This window comes from Haliotis cracherodii, unplaced genomic scaffold, assembly GCF_022045235.1.
Source record: "Haliotis cracherodii isolate W230 unplaced genomic scaffold, xgHalCrac1.p SCAF_7, whole genome shotgun sequence".
NCBI classification, from domain to species: Eukaryota; Metazoa; Mollusca; class Gastropoda; order Lepetellida; family Haliotidae; genus Haliotis; species Haliotis cracherodii.
In genome coordinates, this window is record NW_027266330.1 from 32,867,756 (window position 1) to 32,882,984 (window position 15,229).

The window sequence follows — 15,229 nt, forward strand, 5'->3', positions numbered from 1 at the left end:
TAGGACACCACACTAGGGACCGTGGGGACTTTCAAAGCCTCTGCTACTTGCACGGCTCCCCAGCAGGATTTACACCATCCCTTCAGTCGCTGTCGATTGTAGCCAATATTAACCACCAGTTTAAACTAACAAATATACTACGATTTAAAATGTGATAGCTCTGAATTTACTGTAAAAGAAGTGGAACTTAACCTCTCAGGGGGAGAATAATTTTACTGTTCTTTAACCCCCTTCAAGGATATAGCCACTAACAATCGCAGTTGTTAATTTGCAAACCCTGATTCTTTCATCACAATACTGCAGAGGATCTTCACCTGTCAATAAATATTCATGAGTGTAGCGTGAATTGCCAATACGTCATCGTCGAATTATGACCTCTTCAAATCTGGACTGACAACCCAAGTAGGTGTAATAATTGGTTTAATTTCATGTAATTTATTTATACCTACCTGGGTGTCCCACTATTTTGCATCAGATCTCGGGTGTAACATCTCATCACAGGTTTATAATCACTGTATTGGATTTAAAGTGGTGTCACAGATTTGTTGAGTGCCGTTTTAGCTGCAGCATCGGCCATTGTGTTACCAATGCTACCAACATGGCTGGGGAACCAACAAAAAACGATGACGCATTTGCCGGTAGCAAGAACATTTAATAATTCAAAAGTGGACGTTTACAAGATTGATCTTAAATTGTCTGAAGACAAGAAAGTGAGTCAAAAATGTATTTAATATATATCTAATATATTGCTTATGTTGGATTGTTTATTTATATACTCTTATACTGTTCATATGGCCTTGAATTCGGCCGTAGAAATGGAACAGTTATTTGGAAGTCTTAAAGATATTGTCCTGGATCCAGTTATGGTGGCGCTCTGGCAACAGCGTCACCATCCTTAGATCCATCTGTATATATAGATGTATACGTATCATATTTGTTTCTGAATTCATTATATTCTTGTTGATAAATAAGCTGATTTGTTTCAGATTTCTTTAATTAAGTTAATGATAGATCTACCTCTGGCATTACCAATTGCCATGGCGTAGAAAACAAAAGTTCTGTAGGGGCTATATTAACGGAATCTATTTTAGCAGTAGAAATATGAGGTTTTATTCTGATTCCAAGGGGTGGAGTAAGAAATGTTTTTTTATTATAGAGTTCTTCATAGAGGGGATTGAAAACACAGTCGAAGGCTGGATTGGAGTCATTAGAATGCAATTTAGAAATGTACTGTTAAGATAACTTAATGTGACGTTGTTTAAATGATAGTTCATCAGCCTCTAGATAAGGCTATGAACTGGATACGATCTAAAGGCTCCAAGGCAAAGCCTCAGGTCCTGATGATGAATAGAATCAAAAAATTTTCAAATTGCTTTTGCATGCTCCACCATAGATAATGGAGCCACAATCAATTTTAGGGCGGATAAGCGTCCTGTACAGTTGGAGGAGGGTTTTCTAATCCCATCCCCATTGAGAATTTGAAACCACTTTCAATAAATCCAATGCTTTCAGGCATTTAGTCTTTAAATATTTTATGTGTGGCAGAAAGGTCATGTGAAATTTGGCCTCTTTGACAACTTTGATAGGACAACGTCCAAAACTAAATCAGGGTCCATATGCGGCTTATACTTTCTACAAGCATGAATGCAGTTTGTCTTGGCTTTTGAAAACTTAAAAACATTTTCAAGAGACCATTTGTGAATTTTATTTAAACATAATTGAAGTTGAATTCAACAGTATGCATATTTTTACCTTGACAGGAAATGTTAAAATCATCCACATACAGAGATCCGTCAATCGAATCAGTTGAAACTTTTGATAAACTATTTATCTCTATGCTGAATAATGTGAGAGGCAAATACTGCCTTGTGGGATATCCAGATCCTGATTATAATGATCAGACAGGGTGGAAACCACGCGGACTTGAAATTGTCTGTCTGTTAAGAGTTGGATATAAACTGAGGCAAACGACCTCGCAATCCAAAGTGATGTAAATCTTTTGAAATACCATGTTTCCATGTAGTGTCATATGCTTTTTCGAGATCGAAAAAGATAGACACTGCATGTTGTTTGATTATTATCGAATTTTTTACGTATGATTCTATGCATACTAAATGATCGATAGTACTTCTGTTCTTGCGGAAAACACATTGTATATTAGTAACTAGATTATTGAATTCTAGGTACCAAACTAGACGATTATTTAACATACGTTCCGTGGTTTTGTAAACGCGGCAGCTTGCCAGTGAGATTGGTCAATAATTTGATGGATCAGTATGATCATGTCCTGGTTTGGGTATTGGAACAACAATGTCATCAAAAGGGGGAAACTATTTAACAGTGATTGTAAACACTTCTTGTAAGTGCTCAGGAGTTGATAATGTATGTTATCAGCTCCAATAGCAGTATTGTTGTCCTAGGGCAGTATCTGGTTCATGAATAGAGACTTCATTACAATCTTCCCTATTATCTGAATTAAAATTAATAGGTATCTTTTCCTGCTGTTTTTGGTATTTTCATCCCCCGCCCACCAAAAGTGGCGGGGGATATAGAAAAGGGTTCCGTCCGTCCGTCCATCCGTCCGCCCCGTTTCGTTTCAGGAGCATAACTCATAAACCGTACAATATTTTTTCATCAAACTTTGCAGGTCTGTCATGTACATGCTAAACTAGTGCCTTTTGCTATTTAGAAATTTAAAAAATTACCTTTTTACGTTTCCATGGCACCAAGATGGACTTAGGTTCTGTGAGGGTAGGGTTCGTTTCCGGAGCATAACTCATAAACCGTTCGATATTTTTTCATCAAACTTTGCAGGTCTGTCAGGTACATGCTGAACTGGTGCCTTTGGCTTATTAAGAATTTTTTTTTTAATTATTTTTTTTTACGTTTCCCTGGCAACAAGACTTAGGTTCCAAGCATTTATTTTTTTCCATTTTCCATGACAAGTTCCACCTCGATTAAAAAAGGTTAGTGTTTGTTTAGATTTAATTATGTCATAAATTCTGCAACAGGGGCAGAGGATATAGCCACGTCAGTATTGGAATTGAGGTACATAATTTGATGAGGAAGAATGTTCAGCCAAAGTTTCACCCAGTTTATAAGCAATATCTCTTTTAACAGTTAATAATTCATTCCAATTTTGAAGATACCAGATTTAGATCCCTTACCTTTGATTTTTTTAATCATGTTCGATACCTTCGTCATGGGCGTACGTGAATATATTTTTGAAACGAAAGCTTGCCCAGACATCCGTTTATTTTGCTTAAATGAACGCCACGCTTTAGCATTTACGATTTTAAACTTATCTAGGTTATGTACCATAGCATGGTGACGGAAATACTTTTCAGCTTTCTTCCGTGCTTTCCTAGCTTGTTTGCAAGCGTGATTAAACCATGGTTTACGGATGTGTGGACTGGCAGAGGACTTGGGAATACATTGTAGCATCACTACCCCAAAGCGGATTATGCCCATTTAGATCTCCCATAATGATACAGGTTCTTGGGGGAGCTGGTCATATAGTGCTAGAAGGTCAGAAATGTGAAGAGTGGAAGATGGTGGTACATATAGATAACATAATGTGAAAACAAAGGTTAAAGTTAACTGAACAGCCACAGCCTTAAGTGGCGTATGAAGAGGAACAAAGCTGTTTATTAGACCCTGCCTCACCACGACAGAAGAACCTCCAGTGGCTTTAACGGCTGGAGGTGAATAGTGAGTGAGTGAGTTAAAATTTAACGTCGCATCAACATCATGTCAGCCATATAGCGACGAGACCAAGTTAATATATTTACAATTTAGTTTTTTTATGCAAAGTTTTATTTAAAATCAAGTTGTGAAACATATTTGAGCATAACGATGTTATATATATAGTTTTAAAATAGCATCACACCAAATTTAAAAATAGGCATTCATTTATTCACATACATATATAACATTTTTCATACAGACAAATTTCTTTCAAATACCTGATAATATTCAGATTTATTCTTTGATAATGTGAATCCCTTGTGATTGCAAAGTTCACACAGTCAAGCAATATATGCTTGACGGTGAACCTTTTATCACAAGCTATACACTTAGAAGGTTCGACTGTGGCCAATACGACATCGTCTTAAAACGACCTCGCCATGTCTTGACTGACAACCCAAGTTGGTATGACCGATCGTTTGTTTAATTCATGAAGTTTATGGGTCTCCCACAGCTTTTGAATGAGATCCCGAGTAAAACTTTTAATAGTTGGTTTGAAATCGCTGTAAGGGATAAGTAGAAGAGAAAATCGTTTGTCAAGAGCTGCTTTAGCTGCAGCATCGGCTTTTAAGTTACCTATAATGCCTACATGACTTGGTAACCAGCAAAAGACGATGTTGCATTGGCCAGAAGAAACATCATTGAAGCGTTCTCAAATGTCTAAGATTATAGGATGATTTTAAGAGACACTTTTAAGTGCCTGAAGGCATGACAATGTATCAGAGAAGATGATGAAATTTTTAGATTGTTTTTTATATAGATTGTTTGATATAGATCAAAGCCATAAAGATAGCTTTGGCCTCAGCAGTAAAACTTTAACGAGAATCTGGTATTCTTGAGGAGACAGTTCTGGATTCAATGAGGGTGGCACTAGCAACTGTGCCACCATCCTTGGACCCGTCTGTAAAAATGGACCCGTGAGAATTTATTGAGTTCGCAATTGATTGTACGCTTGTTGATACACCAAATGATATTTTTCGGATTCTTTGAGTTGGGTTAGAGTTAGGTCTACCCCTGGCTTCAATATCTGCCAAGGAGGTGACGTCAGAAGAATGTAAGGTTATATTTAGGTCAATTGTAGCTGCGTTGATGTGTGTTTGAATTCCGATTCCAAGTGGTGGAACCAGGTTTGATAGATTTCGAAACAGGTGTTCATACTGAGGCTGGAAAAAACAAATGTATGCTGGATTGGATTTATTCGAGTGCAATTTAGTGATGCATTGCAGTGAAAGTATAATGCAGCGCAGTTCGAGCGGAGGTTTATCGGCCTCCACATTAAAAACTCTCCACGGGAGAGATCCTAAAAGCTCCTAGACAGAGCCTTGGTGGTGTATTGTGTCTAATTTTTTTAAATTGCTTTTGCAGGCTCCACCATAGACAGTGTAACCATATTCTAGTTTGGAGTGTATTAACGATCTGTACAAGTGAAGGAGAGTGGTCTGATCCCCACCCCACTCTGAATTTGAAACGACTTTGCCTTGAGGTATATGATGTGTGGTAAGACTGTGACATGACGGTCAAATATGAGGCCCAGGAATTTGGCCTCCTCTACTACCATGATAGGAGTGCCATCTGGATCCTTGTGAGGATTGTATTTACGACAAAAGTGAATACAGTTTGTTTTGGTTTTAGAAAATTTGAAGCCGTTTTCTTTCCCAATTTTTGAATTTTGTTGAGACAGAGCTGTAGCTGTCTTTCTAGTGTATTCATATTCTTACCTCAACAAGAAATGTTGAAATCGTCCACAAGAAGTGAACCATCAACACAATTGTTTCATAGGTTAGTGAGACTATTAATTTGTATGCGGAAAAGTGTGAGTGATAGTATGCTGCCTTGAGGGACGCCCTTATCTTGATCGAAATGATCAGACAGGGTAGAGCCCACTCGTACTTGAAATTGTCTGTTATTTAAAATTGAGATATGAACTGAGGTAATATGCCCCTCAATCCAAATTCATATAAATCTTTTAAAAGGTCATGTTTCCACGCTGTGTCATATGCATTCTCTAGATCGAAAAGGATTGATACAGTAAGTTTGTTGAAAATTGACTTTTTAATAAATGATTCTAAATGCACCAAATGGTCAACGGTACTTTTGTTTTTTTGGAAACCACGCTGGATGTCACACAGGTTATTGGTCTCCAGGTACCAGACTTATCGATTGTTGACCAAGTGCTACATGGATTTACAAACACAGCTAGTTAATGATATTGGACGGTAGTTGGATGGATCTGTGTTATCCCGTCCAGGCTTTGGAATACGAATAAAAAAAGCATTGTGCCACGAAGGAGGAAAATTTCCGGTTGTCAATATTTCATCAAATATATTCAATAACGTTTCCAAACATGAGTCGGACAAGTGCTTCAGGAGCTGATAGTGGATGTTGTCGGCTCCTTGTTGAAGGTGGTTCGTCAGACGGATTTATAGTTGTAAGTATTGTTGAAAAATGGTCACTTCCACAAAGGTCATCATGGACCGACCATTCGAATTCATTTAAAATACTGGATCTGTCAGTGAAAGGTCGAGGGCAGAGTATGTGCCAGTGGCGGGATGAAGATAGGTATTAGAACCATCATTGAAGATGCATGAATCATTGTTTGAGATAAAATCTTTTTAATTTTTTTTTTATTATTATTATTATTATTATTATTATTATTATTATTATTACATCCCCTTAGGGGATTATGACCATTTAAATCGCCCATGATGATACAGGACTTCGGGAGCTGATCATATCAACTCTGAAGATCTGATTGACGGATAGTTGAGGAAGGTGGAAGATAAAGTGAACACCTTGTAAACACCATGTTCAAAGTAACACGGACAGCAACAGCTTGTAGAGTAGTATTGAGTGGAGCAGGGCTATGGATAATGCCCTGCCTCACCAGGATAGATGAACCTCCAGTAGCCTTATCACCAGGAGGGGAAAATGAGTTGTAAGAACTGTACTGATTGATATCAAATAGATCTGTGTTTTTTACATATGTTTCTTGGAGACAAAAAGCTGACGGTTTAAAATGTTGAATTAAACATTGTATTTCATGAAAATACTTCTTAAGACCTCTGCAATTCCATTATATTACGTTTTGTGGATTCATGGTGGTCCATCCGAAGGAAAAATTGCATGCAAACGTGAGGAAGAAATTGTGGAGATGGAGTTACCTCCATGTCCATGTCCAGAGGACCAAAGGAGTTATGGACCTCTACTGGGACATCTGAAGGAGAGGTAGCCTTTTGTGTTTGCAGCTTTTCTTTTTGCTGCTTCTTTTTCAAGAATCTTTTTTTCCTTGTTAGAAAGTTTGACTGGCTCTGGTTCTGTTTTTTGCTCAGTAACTGTTCGGGTGGAGTCACAGACGAAGGTATCACAGCTGGTTTCACGAGTGAAGCAGTCGGAAGTGGCTGGACAGACCTGACCCATGTCAGATCCGTCTGGCAGTCGATAGAGGCAGTGGAAACAGGAGGACGAGGGACAGCAGCAGAGTAAGATAGAGTAAAAGTGGTTGTGGTAAGACCTACAACCCTCTTGCATGAAAAATAATCAGAGAAAATTATGAAGTGTTTACACAAAGTTTGTTTCTGAACATTTGTCAAGGCTGTTTAAATAGCTTTAGCTTCAGCAGTAAATATTTAGCTGTTATCTGGTAATCTAGAAGAAATAGTTTTTGAATCAATGATGGCAACTTTGCCTTCTTCCCATCTGTGACGATGGAGCGATGAGAATTGTATTTAGAGCGTAACTGGACATATTCTTGTCAAATTAATTGGTTTGTATCAGATTTTCTACAATTAGTAAGTGTAAGTTCTTCCTCTGGTTTTACTAATTGCCAAGGAGACCCGTGAAGATTCCGGGGTAGTATAGGTCTTCAGCAACCCATGCTTGCCGTAAAAGGTGACTATGCTTGTCGTAAAGGGCAGCTAACGAGATCGAGTGGTAAGGCTCGCTGACTTGGTTGATGCATGTCATTCTATCCCAAATTGTGTGGATCGATGCTCATGATGTTAACCACTGGATTGTCTGGTCCGGACTTGATTTTTTACAGACCGCCGTCATATAGCTGTAATATTGCTGAGTGCGGCGTTAAACAAAAAACAAACAAAACATGAATCTTATTAAACAACTATCATTGATGTGGAAGGAAAGTCGCCTTAGTCCACGGTATATGTACGTCAAACCTACAAAATGTTCTAACTTTATAATGATTGTTACTTAAATGTTTTTTTCAATGCACACACTCCAAATACCAAATGAGGAATACAGTGAAGTAAAAAATAAACTAAGAAATTATATGTCCATTTCAAATCTAACACAATTTAGTGTTCCTTTGGTGGCACAAGAGGAAATGAGCTAATATTTCGGTATAGAAGGTTATACAATTTATAATAAAATTAATCAAAGTAACTTATTGATTTGATCATTTACAAGAAATTAATGATTGGAACATTAAATGCATTTCATTTAAGATCACTTTGAAGTATTTCAAGAGGGAAATCAAATATAATTTTATAACGCAGAGGAATCCAGAGAAAAATACATTTGAAACTTTCTGGTTTAGAAAATATATATGAGTAAATAGGTCAATCACAGCTTACGCGCCCGCGAATTATTATTTCCACTTATATCAAAATAGTTCGTTGTTTCAAAATAAATTTAAAACTGGATTGGCAAAAAAGCCGAAGACTCATTTGAATGCCTCTCCAGAAAACATGATACAATTCTCAACAATGACACGGTGATTTAGGTATGTATTACCCAAATGTGGTCTCTTATTATCATTTAGGCGTTTCATTAAACTGAACACAAAAATATCAGAAGAGTAAACAATGTCACACATCATTGTCAGTCAAATTTTTTAACATTCAAATGAAATGATTTAGTGATGGTACAGTTCTTTTCGTATACAGTGTAGGTTATATGCTGATGCTTTCAAAATCTTAGACTTGCCCTGTAAAATAAGATAATGAGGAATAAGAGAGAGTTGAATAAATCTATTTTCTTACACACCTGTGGGTGAGAAACCCATTTGCGATAACTGATATCAAACATTTGTGTGAGATCAAATTCCAGGCCAATGATTGGCTGCTCAGTGGTGATGGCCTGAGGTAAGATTATGACGGACTACTTTCCAGACCGTAGGTCATTGATAAGTTGCTCGTGCTTCTGTCGAGTGTCCACCTACGTCTATTGAGCGTAAAGGTTTTAGAGTGTCAATAGATATATTCCCATGGGTTTTCGGACGCTTAATAAACATTCGCTAATCACAAGAACCGTAAAACATCTCATTCACTTATCAAAGACAGCTTGATCTAAAAATGAAGCCATCATCTGAGTATTTACTATGTCTGTTGACACCACAACGCTCGTAACAGCGACAGTAATTCGCAAAAAACATAAATATAATAAACATAAACATAATAGGCCGTCTGAAAACGTTTGTTGTCCGAAAACATATGATCCGACGATATATGTCACTCTTCTTCAACCCACACTTCGAAGTCGACTAAAATTCGAACTACATCACGCACACTCAACGTTTTGAATTCTGTTGGAAATTCCTCTTCTGTGATATCATGCACTGTCATTTTAGACAAAGCAAAATTACTGTGTGTTTAGATATCTAAATATCGGATATTTAGTCCAAGGATTAACTTTCAAAAATAACATATTAGTGATCACGGGAATCTGTTTTTCACCAAAATACCAGTGATAATTCTGAAACGTCGCCGAGGAACCTGGAATCGTTTAGAATGATTTGGAAAATACGCAAACTCGAACGCCGAAGTGCACTTTCCGCCATATGTTTACAAAATCACGTTTCACAATGCGGGTTATGAGACGCCTATTCGATCAGGCATATTTCAAACTCAGCTGCTATACATGCATCCCTGAATTCATAATACATCTAAGAAACAAATGACAAATGGTATTTGTCACCAATACAAATTAACAAGATGACATCAAGGGAAATGAATTAGGTGTGGAAACGAAGACTGTGCTCGAAAAACTGTACTTGTTGAAATATAAACAAAGCAAAATTCAAATTTTACACTCTCCTATTTTGAGAGATCAATTCGTCGAATTGTTGCATACATTGACTGACGCGTTTGAGAATATTCGTTGGAAAAGTAGCGTACCACGAATTATTGAATTAAAAATATATACATTACAATGATCAGGTAAATGCAACAGAAATCGGAAAAGTTTCCGTCCTGTGTGACGCCATGACTGACGCAAGGTCACGCACGACGAAGACGGTAGTTATCTGCATTTCTGACAAATTCTCTTTGTTACATTGGAAAACATAAACACAAATAACAGTACGCAGATTGTCTGATTGTTTCTGATTACTTACATGACACATTTATGTATATACCATCCCCAGATCAACGAAAACCCTCATCTGGAAGTCCCGCGTACTGTTGTCAGTGAACACGCCATTTGTAGAAGTCAGTCACCAGCACATTGTTGTACATATTTGGTAATTTCTTTGAGGTGAATTGTTTTAACTTGGCATCATGCGGGTTCTTGGATCTTATCTAGTTTGCACTATCATCATCGCCTTTGTAATCCACAGATGGAGGAAACGTTTTTAGCTTTAGGTGTAGGGTCGCATTATTTATGAATACTAAGCAGTACATGTACGTCGGATGACAGACTGTTGTATTATGTATTAATGCGCCAGTGCGATCATGAAAACAGACAAAATGCATCAATTCGATGCTAAAAAGGTGCGATTTTAGGGTGTGTCAGAAACAGATTACTGCACTCGTGCTTAACAGATACCATTTATCTTACAACTCGTTGTTTCAAAGCGTATGTAACTCGCTTTCGATCGTTTGATACGTTCCGAAAGTCTCTATGTAAGATAAATGGTATCTGAGAGGTACTCGTGTTGTGATTTCTATATATACAATGACCAAATATAATATATCATTGTAGAGTATAGTCAACAAGCAATATTCCTTAATACTTATAATAAGATTTCTGTACTGCAATGGGAGATGAACAGGCACTATGTTATTTTAATTTATTTCTGAAAAACACCCATGTACAATAAGAATGAAAAAAGGGGCCTTCATCTTCCAGAAACCCACAATCACAATATTTACATAACCTCTCCGATAGTGGTACAGAAGGCTTGGAAACAAGAAACAAAGGTAAAATTCCATATCTAAACTTGGCTAAAATATGGCGATGGTCTCTATACATAACATAATTAACATAGAATTCCTAGTTACATTAGTGTGTAAAATTCAATTTCTCCGACTTAAACAGTTTTTGAGAAAATATGTCCCCTTTTAGAAGCGGACTGATGGACGGACGGACGAACTCCGTTCCTCTATCCCCCGCCCGACGTCGTGGCGGGGTATATAATATCAGTCCATATCCTTTCAACTTGCATGAACAGTTGCATGTATGATTACTAAGAAACCTTCTGCAGCCTCATTCGGGGCACAAATTCAACTTCTTTAAACCTATGTCAGTCCCATATGCATGCATCATAAAATAAAACTGGTATCCGTATTATCAGTTGTTTAATGGTTTTTTTATTCTGGAGTAACTGAAAGACATTTGAGAGAGAACTCGGGAGAATGGGTAGCTAAGCTTCTTAAAAAATGTTGTTTAGTCAAAGGGTTCTTCCCCTTATTTACTCCCAATCTGCTCCTGAGCAAGCTATTGAAATTATTCGGGTTTGTTTCAAGTTTTAATTGTATTAAAAGGGGACAGTTCGTCGACGGTTCTGTGTTTTTAAATCATGCATAAAATAATTTCCGAGTGTGGTGTCACATGCCCGCCCGATTCAGTTCTCAAACCAAACCAAATGAGCTCCGTACAGTGAAGCCGAAAACGCAAACGTTGCGCAGAGTAAACTGGCTTCAGTCTTGGTAAATTGGAGAGAAGGTTCGTGTATCTTTCTTATGGATGAGTTACAAAATACTAATTGCCAGCTTGAGTAGATTAGAAGCCTGAGTTTATCGACGCCTTGATTACATCACAAATATGTCTCGGTCGTATGAAGCCAATGACATTCCTACCCAGGCTTCCTTGCGGCCACCTTTGTCACATCGTCAAATCTTATTCAGTCCATTCATGTGCTTTTCATCTTTTGATGTGTCTTCATTTTTGGAGAAAAAAAACCCCAAAAAACTTCAGTCATGATTTGTTCAACTTTCATTGAGAAAAAATATTTTTGTTAGTTTTGGGTAACGGTTGAGAGAGGTATGGCGTGTTACGAAGGGCTAAGCCTATGTGTATCTGTGTGTGTGGTATTGTCAATTGTGTCTCTTGATTTCTCCGAAGATTTATATACGTACGTACGTACGTACGTACGTACGTACCTACGTATGTACGTCCACTAAATGTACAGATTGTTTCATCCTGTGTTCATGAATTAGTTTTAAACTTTTAGCACGTGTTTTCCCTTGTGAAAAAGAATGCAAATAAAGAAATATAAAACAACAGTTTGCATTTACATAAGTCAAAAATATCAATAAAATCTTAATATGTCAATGAGTCAATTTCTTGTCACTATATTTACAGTCGATGCTTGTTGACTTTGTGAATACTATTAAGCAGAGCTCAACTTGATTTCAATACAGTAATGATAAGCGAAATTTCACGGTGATTGCATTAGAACATGATGACTATTCGTATATTCAACAACAAAAGTTCCTGTAACACCAATATTTTTGTGTATTTTTCAAACAAGTAACGTTTGGTTTTCAATATTGTAGTACATTTATGGAATCAAGTCAGAAAAGCATGCATTTCTTGCAAAAGTTGACTTTTATACAAGCCCCATACATATCACTACTCAAGAATTGGTATATTAACATGTGCGTTAACAGGATTCCATATGCATTGTTTAGCATCGTGCTGACATCAACCACTCAGAAAAACAACAAAATTACGTAATTTTTCAACATTACGAAATGCTACATGTACGCCTGTCCGAAAATGAGCGACTGCGAGCCATTGGTATGCCCGAAGCAGGATCGAGTCGACGTCCACAGAAACACCATTTGGTGTTGATGGCAACGTTGGCAACAAACGAATGCAGTCAGAGACCATCATCGGAGTGGTAATCAATAATCGACAAGATAACTGGATTCGAACAACACACCCACGAAATCGAATCCAGCCAGCAACACTGTCTCCAAGAAGCGTTCCTGGCCTTTGACAAATATCTTCACAAACCGTACGTCGCCGCCTCAGATGTGCAGGGATTGTCGCCAGAAGACCCACCAGACGTTCCATTTTGACAGGAAACCACCGTCAAGCACGTCTACAGTGGTGCAGACAGCGTCTACGCTGGACGGCCATGCAGTGGGGACAAGTTCTATTCACTGACGAGTCTCGTTTTCACCTCAGCCACAGCGATGGACAGATTCGAGTGTACCGACGTCAAGGTGAACGTTTCGTCAATCATTGTGTCATGGAAGAAGATCGGTTCGGGGGCGGCAGTGTTATGGCATTGGGTGGGATTACAGCAAGACAGAGGACCCGTTTGATAGTGGTAGGGGGAAATCTCAATGAACAGCGCTACCGCGACGAGATCATAAGCCCAGTTGTTCTACCGTTTCTGCGTCGTCATGTTCCAGGCATTACCTTGCAAAATGACAACGCCCGGCCTCATATTGCTCGACTTGTTCAGGATTCTCTTCAACAAAACAACGTGAATGTCATCCCCTGGCCGGCTCGCTCCCCTGAGCACATGTGGGATAAGATGGATCAGCGCCTTCGACGTCAACCACGTGTTCCACAGACACTCCAGGAACTCGAAACATGCTCCAGCAGATATGGACAGATATCCCATAGGACTTTGTTCGACGCCTGGTCCATTCCATGAGACGGAGATGTGATGTGTTGCTTGCATCGCAACCAGAGGTGGACACACACGCTATTGATTTTTAAATTGACATTTTGGCATGTTCATGTTTTTTTTTATGAAATCACGCATTTACTGAAGTCAGTATGGCAAATTAAACCATTTGAACACTTACAGGAGTCTTTTATCTGTTGCAAACCGAAATTGTTTCAGATTTGGTAAAAAAACATAACTTTGCATTAAATGTTATTCAATGTCACAGGAACTTTTGTTCAACACTTTCAAGCCTTCACCGCCTGTGAAATCCACGTCGTTGGCTAATCTGCTATGTGCACTAGAGCATGTTACTAATCAGATTGCGGCATACGGTACAAACCACTTTCAACTCTTCAAGTGATTATTATCTAGACAGACAATAGATATCACCGCCAGTGCAATCACCACCGTCTGCTAATCCGATATGTGCATTAGACAGTATTCCGTCAAAACACATATTTCGGATTGTATAGAATGACACATACACTCTTTAAAAATTTAAAGGTTTGGAGACAAACATTGTCATATTTCAAACCAAAACGGTTGCAATACAAAATCAGACTAGCATGTATCAACAGAGGGCTAAGAATCAAATGCTGAGAATAAAAGTGACCATTTTTTGTTAAAGTTATTTTTGTCATCTTTTTTTTATAACAATAAATTTCTCGATTGAATATATATTTTTAAGTAGTTTTAAAAGTATATCTATTTCGGTTTGGTTCTTTTGATTCCACTTCCATGAATATGCGTTTTCCCCAAAAAACTATATGATTGATTTAATTATTAGAATAGTTAGAACCAAACCAAACACGATACACTGTGTCAATTCAATTCTTGTGAAAGATAATTGTTAAGCCAAACTTTAAGATCATTCCAAAATTGTTTAGTTTCATTACATTCCCAAAAGACATGACTGTGTCCTCATTACAAAAGCTACAAACACTGTTGTTTACAGGATTCATTGTTAATAGTTCCTTCTTTGTGTAAATTGTTCCAGGTAGAAATCTGAACTGAAAATCTATAGGTTTTACATCCTTCAGTTTACACCTATAAACATTAAATATCTTTATCCAGTTAAAATCACAGTGAAAAATTGATAGCCATTTATCACAAAATTTAGGATTATTTTCCTTTGATATCAACTTATCAAAGTGATTTATCATCTTGACACAGTGAAATGTTTGTGGCAGGGAATTTCTTTTTTTTTAAATAATTGTCAAGTATCTTCGGGACAATTAAGTTCCACCGTGAGATTCCGACGAAATCAAAATCATGTGATTATGTCTCAAATTCAAATAGTGATACCATGTTTACCGATCAGGAGAGTGTATCCCGCCCCATGGATTACCTGTCACAAACAAAATTTAATGCAAAGGCAAGTCAAATATTCACATAAAAAAGTACGGGAATGAAGTCTACAAGTTGAAATGGGAAATTGCATCATAAACCATTTTGATTACTGATGCGTCAAATTTGAAAATGTCTTCCATATTTATTGGTCGACTCTGTTTATAAACACGTTGACGTAACCAGGAAATGTTACTCAGATTAACTAGCTTCGGAGCTTCTATTGTTTGGTAATCGAGAGGTCATCTCAACACGGCAACTCGCAAAAATATC